Below are 7,484 nucleotides of genomic sequence, written 5' to 3'. Positions count from 1 at the left end.
TGTTCTAGTTTTAGGGAAATGCAAAGACTAGCTCAAGATAGGAAAGCGTGGAGGTGCGTGTCCAACCAGTCTTCGGACTGACGACCTCATGTATCTACGTTAACATCACTTCCTAAGTGCCATTAATCGTAGGTACTGGTACCTATAGGTATTTTTATAATCATTACGAAAATAATTATGAAAAATCAAAAAAATATGAAAATATATTGTTTTTATTTATTCGAACCCTTTGCTGAATATCTCGTTTCACTATTATAAAAATATTAAAGTAATACTCCTTAGGTGGACTAAAGGTAAAGTATGTTGGAAAACATAAATCCTTAAAATTCTCGTACTCTCCCTTTCTTTCACCAATCATTACTTATTAGTTATAAAGGCATAGAGATCGCCAAAGAAGTTTCACTTCTTTCACGTGTACTGGGTTGCACGTGTTGTTTTCTCCTTTTTGTATTCGTGATATCAGTTTCACTGTAGTCCGTGCTTGGTTGTCGGCAATGATCATATAAATAACATTTCTTGTATAAGGACTTATATTTCAGATAACTTCAACACATAATGTTTTATCATAAAAAGGGGACCGTAAATTGGAGTCGACCGTGTGAATTTCCTTTTTCTGCACTCGCGTGCATGCGTAAATCACGCTTACAAGCATACATTACCAGTACGTGTTTGAGCCAGGCATGCTTAGCATTGTTTATGGATATAATGTTACATTTCGCGTATCATGACAACATTAAAGATTTATCTTGAGTTTTATTTTCATGAAAATATAATAAACCGATATCGTATTGTAAAATAAAGTAATAAAATAGTAGAGCAAGTTCTATACTTGTTCAAATTGCATACATGCATACCATAACCTACAGTGAGCTATTAATAAGCCGCCAATTAGTTAATCTGCATATATGACAATGGTTAGACAAGTAACGTTTAAATGGAACCGAGGAGCAGTCAAAATTAATTCAAACAAACTACATATTGCAAAGGTTCTCTACAGTTATCAAAAAATTAGAATATAGCACCGTACGGCTGTTACGAATTATTGCTGCTAATTTGCTGTACCTGTTTATCATTATTAGTGTTCTGTAGAAAATATCTTTTAATTGATTTCTATGTTTTTTCCTTTATACATTAAATTGTAAGAAGTAAATCCAGACAATTTATATAAATAATCCAATTTCCGACGTTAAAACATTAAATTTAAGGGTTAGGCTTAATACATTCAAAAACGTAAGGAAAGCTACGAATGCTTCACTTGACGATTTAAACGTAATTTATGTAACGTTTTGTCAGAGCCAAAATTAAAGGATAAATACCTTATTTAATCGAAAATCGCATGGAATATTTGCCTCTTGTTTTTAGGTATTGTCAAGGATGATTTAGGTTTTAATATTTAATTTAAAATTTACAAAATGTAACATGTGACATCGCCTACATCCGCAACGTCTGGAATTAATTACATATTAATAGAACTACCTTGATAAAATCTAACAATAGACGAAACGTTGGATCTGGTTTTCGATAATTATTAAAATACGGCAAGGGCGAAAATTACCCTGCACTTAAACAAATTTAGTATCAGTAATTTATTTTTAGGGTTTCTCTGAAAAGTAACATTCTTTTGTATCTAGTAAAAAGCCATATCTGCAAGAGTTTGGACGAAAAAGTACATTTCAACCGCCTTTTTTCAACCAACTTTTTGTATTTGACTGTAAAGTTTCAAAATTAGCGTTTGGTAATTATTCTCTACAAATCACGGGAAAAGAATGGCTATGATCCAATACTAATATTTGTACACTTTTAGCACTAACAGGGTTCATATGGACAAGTCTTCATTTCTACAATACTCCTCAGAAGTTAAGAAGTTAAGAACTGCTGCCTAGGTTAGATTTTTATTCGCAAATAATTATTACAGTAATTTTCATGAAATGAGAAGAACGGCTCTTCTTAGGAAGAAGTGTCCAACCGGTGCTGACATCTTATGATGATGTTTTCAAGTTATATTATTACTGCCGTTCCTTTTTAAAAATTAGACTAAACAATCGTATAAAAAGCTATTTGTAAATCAGGTTTTCCTTAAAGTGGATCTCTATGTTTGGATTAAATAAATTCTACAAGCATGTACACCTGATTTTTGTAAATAACATTTTGTACTTGTCACACTTTCTTATTTCAAATTTGATATTCATGCACACTAAATAAATTAGCACCCTTGTATTCACTCTCATGAATCACTCCAATTTTCCTCATTTTGGCCTGTAGGCCTCCGTGGCTGGTATCGACAGTACGTTGGTTTCCGGCTTGTCTAACGTTTCAAGAGTCATGTCGCTCTCTTTTTCAGAAGGCTATCTGAAGCTGACATGGCTCCCGAAAAGCTAAGTGAAGTAAATAGACAATGAGGTAACCATCTATTTATCCCCATCTGTAATCTTGAATACTAGAGGTAGCCGAATAGGAAAGGTGTTGCATTTACATGACATTTACACTATAATATAGAACAGAAAATTGACAATCTATAAACAGGCAGTTAGGAAATCAGATTTGTCATTTATGTACGTCACAAAAACATTTCTTGTCGAGTTATATCCTTAAGAACATTATGCGATACCCATCAAGAAGTAAGTCAGTAAATTATGCGAGACGAAGTTCTATCTCTTACATTGACGTTAACATTGTATAAAAACATTACGATGAACGAATTCCAAAATGAAGATATGCTATATCTAAGGAATATGCTGAAGTAATGTATTAGCAGATCAAAATGGTACCAATCGTTACCTAACCACAGCGTATGTATGCGGTATTGAACTAAAAGGGTTTTGCTCCAGTGATAGTTACTTAAATACTTACATAAAATGGTGTAGGTTTTTTGAATTGAAACCACTTAAAGAAAGTATTGTTTTTAATTTTTCGAAGAGACTACTGAGGTTTTAGTATTAATAAAATTATATGGTATAGTGATCTGGGTATTCCGTTTTTTCTGGTTACCTACTAAGATATGTTTGTGTTACCTACGGGTTGTTATGTAGACACTGTATTTGTTTCACTTTTTATTAATGTCTAACATTACATGCTTTTATTTTTCTTCTTCTAAAGATTTCATATTACTTCAGAAATATTTCAGTTCGAAGGCATTACTAATCCTTAATACTTAAATTCATTGTAGACTTGGGCATTTTAATTCAGTAAAAAGAGAGCTCATCTTAGTTCATTATTCTTCCGCGAACTAGTTCGCTCTTATAGTTCGTATTAAATGGTAGTAATAAAATAATTAAATCATAACAAACCTGGCATGACACTGACCATCAAAGAAACTAAAACAACCTACCTACTTGATACCAAACACTGAAAATCTTGAGCAAAAACATATTGAAAAAATTCAAAAATATATTCCTTTGGTTAATGAAATAAACGAAATATGGACTCAGAGCATATTATTCCAATAATATCATCAATAGGCGTTACACCTAAAACATTACATGCTGGCCTAGCTGAGTTCAAATTGCATAAATTTACGTACATAAGTCTACAGAAATCAGTAATCCTCGATACATGCGGAATAGTACGCCGATTTCTTTACACTTTTCAGATAGCATAATAGATTAAATTAGAAGCGGAGTTTTTAATAATCATCGATCGTATTTCAAGGGAAGAAGTACTGTTAGCTCTACAAAATTTAAAAACAGAAAATTAGTTTCCACATTGTATCCCAAAAGATGTGGATGAGATTCTTTGACATCAACCCATCTTCATGTGCTCGAAGTTAATCAGTGAAAACAGAGAAGACTGAGAGATAATAATAATAATAAAATAATTAAATAATAATAATCGGATATTGATTTACATCACATCAAATTTTCGTTAAAATTTATTGCTGTTCCAGGATTCCCAAATGGTCAAAATACATTTCAAAAAACAACCAAAACTGCTGATAAATTTCTGTTGTTTAAGGTTAGGTGGTTGTTTGCCGTTTATTTCACTGATCATGAGCAATCATGAGTCTCTTCCGCCATCTTCACTGCGTGGTAAATAATTGAACCAACGAACTGATTTCTTGTTTATCTGCGAAATAGTTCTTGTAGTTCACACATGGGATCGTTCTGCCGAACTAGTTCGTTCCTGAACCACACAAGTCTAATTCATTGATTCTTTTCTATTCATTTTTATTTGTCATCTATGTTGTCATAGTTTGCTATTTCTTTGTTTTCTATATGTGCATGCCCTATTTTCTTATGACGGCTGACATTTCATATCAGTTTTTTTTTAGAATTCCTTGTACATTCACTTGGGTGGAGAAGTGTCATGAAGGAGCCAGTATACTAAACGGAGGAAAAGAATAGTTTTCATGAAAGAAATGAAGATTTTTTTCAAATTATTTATTTATTCAAGTAAATTCATAGGAAAAAGCTCCAACACAATAACAAAATCAATGAAACATTCATTTTAAAAGAATATGTTTTTTGGCTCTTTCATTTTCGTATTGGAAGAGCCACCAAAGGTAATGAAAGAACCAGTTTGTACTATAAAGTGTAATTGTGAAAATTTTGCAAAATAATAATTATTAAGATTTTTTTTCCATCAGTCATTTTGAGTTATTCTAACAAAGACTTTATTCTTAACATACTATTCAGTCATACCTATTTATTAGAGGCGGATAACAACAATCTCGAAAAATAAGCAAAATAAAAATAGCTTCTATCAAAAACAACACCGTAAGATCTTTAAGAACTTAAATAAAAAATATTGCACAATATTCAAGTTTTAAAATCTTAACTATTTATTTGATTAAGTTTACGATTTAGACTTTTTACGAACTTTAGAATATTATGTTATTTGTTTAAAATTTGAAACATATTTGCAAAAGAAATTCACATACACACCACAGAATTCATGAGCCCAACCAGAACAAATTTTGCACAGAAGCCAATCTTGATCATTGTTTTTATATGTTTTGCTGCACACTACNTTTTTTCATAATCACCCTACCGTAATTTCCCTCAATTTTATTACACCTATTTCAATTCGAAGATAAACTGTTTTGTAATTTATTTACGTTATCAAATTGTAGCTTTAGATTACAAAGCATACTTTTACAGTTATATTTATTAGTTACCGACAACTACTGCGAGCGCTGTTGTGGCAGTTTACCATCAAAAACTCATCAGAAGTATAGAACTGGATAAGTTGATAGAATATACGAGAAGCTTAAATCATCATGCTTATTTCGTTCAATGTTATATTTCGGAATCTTAAAGAAGTTCATATCTACATTTCGATTGGCTGAAACATCGACTGTATATATTGAGACTAAGTGGATATTGAGGAAATAATGGCTATTTCTTAGTTTGTTACTGAAATTGTTGAATTCCTACACTGTCATTTAAAAAAAAATAACTATCTTTCGTTTTTTATTCACGTCTATTTGAGGTCGAAGGTAAGCTTCGTAATTAATTATCTATAAGATTGTGGCTTTAGATTACAAAGCAGTTTTTTCCTGATTATAGTAGACACCTTGGTACCTACACGCTTTGAATATGTGCCTACTTTGGTGCTGTAGACAATATAGTCAATTTCAATTTTAATATTGTATTTCAAACTAAAATTAATTAGACACAAATTGCTTAGTAATATGCTTATAAGGTGTCCGCTGCTTCCACCATATCGCGATTATTTATGATTACCTACAAACTGGCACCTTGTATGTGAGTTCATATTAACGGGTCTGACATTTTTTTTATCTACGGAAATTCTTGGCAACACGTCGTCTTCAAGTGAACAGCCGCAAACATTTCAACATAAAGGTAAAATTGTGTTGTTATTATCTACCTACACTTTATTTTCAGCCCCAACTGTATTGTAATAAATTACAAATACAAAAGAAGAGTCCGACAAAAATGCTCCGTTTGGAATATCCGCCACGTGTAATATACTAAAAATATATGTCAGCCAACTGTTTTTTCTTATTTTTAATACACTTGCTACACACTGAAAAAAGTTACCGCAAACAAAAATGTTAGTAGCTATAGCCTCAACACATCTTATTGTTCCCACAAATAAATATAAATGTTGTAAAAGTAATTGTTCGAATAACAAAATTATAAGTTACTACATCAATCCCTTTTTACTTGCAGAAACTAACTCCAGTTGTTTGTACAACATATAATATAGTTTCCACAACAAGTGTTTGTCACTTTTTTCTACATACTGTAGCAGTTTTTACAACAAGCGTATATGCTGTAATATCTTGTATTTGTCAGTGATACTATCTTCAATTGTTGGATGAACAAATAATGTTATTTAGTAAAAACAATAATTTTGTTATAGGAACAAACTGATTAGGCAACCTTACAATTAAGTAATAAAATAAGTTCATTTAACGTACTTCTTATTTCAATTGATATTATATAGAACAAAACAAACGGAAAAAATAAAAATTAAAAAAAAAACTTAAAAATAAGTGATTAAACATGTTTATTTGATACTAGTGTAAAGTGAGACAAATAACTTCCCATCAGCAGTGGACAACAAATAGCCATTATCGATTGCTAGAATACAAAAATTCAGTGAAAGTAAAACACTTTCATAAATGCTTCCACACCACTTATACATACATCAATGTTTATCCCACTTTGTACAGAGATTATAGAAACCTTTTTATTAAAAAACCAGTGTATAACCTAGTGGTTGCTTCAGGGAGAAAATTTTTCAATATATTCCATTATTGTACAATCATCTTCTATTAACCGACCCTAACGTAACAAGTAAGTTTTTCTCCATTTTTCTTCTGTTTCTGGTCATGGGTCGGTACTATTTTCTAACCAGGTAATATATTCACAATCTAAACAATGTTTTAATATATAATTCAGAAGAAACTGTAATTTCAATATGTAAAAACTGCTTAATTAACGTACCATCTAAACCGCTAATACTTTTGATATTCTGTAAAAATGTTACCCTCAAACTGCTGAATCAGAAGTTCCAAATTCCATTCCTTCAACAGATTAGCCACTTCGATTTTTTGCTCACTACTTCTATCTGATGCATCTATTTCCTATTAAAACCAAAAACGAAATGAATTTGAAACGATGTGTAATGTGCATCACGCAAGCGCTTAGAAATATTATTATAGCGTTCTTTCTTTCAACAAACTTATTTGTTACCAGAACAAAGTGAATTAGTAATTTTTTTTTGTTTGTTATAAATAGTAGATACGCCTACAAATTGTTGCTTCTTAAGGAAACTATCGCTGTTTATAAACGTAGGTAAAACAATTTTTGAAATTATTAAGTACTTTAGTTTACTTAAGTAAATATTTCTTTTTTGAAATAAAATCTATGTAACATATTTTATTTTGTTGTCAAATTCATTTTTTTCAGTGCAATTAAAATCAAAAATTATGTTATAAAAAAAAAATAAAACAACACGTGAAAGAAGTGAAACTTCTTTGGCGATCTCTATACTTTTATAACGAATAAGTAATGATT

The 7,484-nt window shown here is 30.8% G+C and overlaps 1 protein-coding gene and 1 long non-coding RNA gene across 2 annotated transcripts in view; one reads left to right on the top strand and one right to left on the bottom strand.

The window, feature by feature from the left end:
* The window catches only part of LOC108739371, a 169,349-nt gene that overhangs the window by 31,429 nt on the left and 130,436 nt on the right, over positions 1-7,484 (top strand). The gene's annotated exons all lie outside the window — the stretch shown is intronic.
* On the bottom strand, positions 6,384-7,131 carry LOC112904542. The gene is made up of 3 exons (XR_003231181.1): positions 6,912-7,131; positions 6,612-6,838; positions 6,384-6,545 (listed from the first exon to the last, which is right to left on the bottom strand). It is a non-coding gene; the product is annotated as an uncharacterized LOC112904542 (long non-coding RNA).

This window comes from Agrilus planipennis, unplaced genomic scaffold (assembly GCF_000699045.2).
Source record: "Agrilus planipennis isolate EAB-ADULT unplaced genomic scaffold, Apla_2.0 scaffold157, whole genome shotgun sequence".
NCBI classification, from domain to species: domain Eukaryota; kingdom Metazoa; phylum Arthropoda; class Insecta; order Coleoptera; family Buprestidae; genus Agrilus; species Agrilus planipennis.
This window is presented reverse-complemented; position numbering and strand designations above follow the sequence as displayed.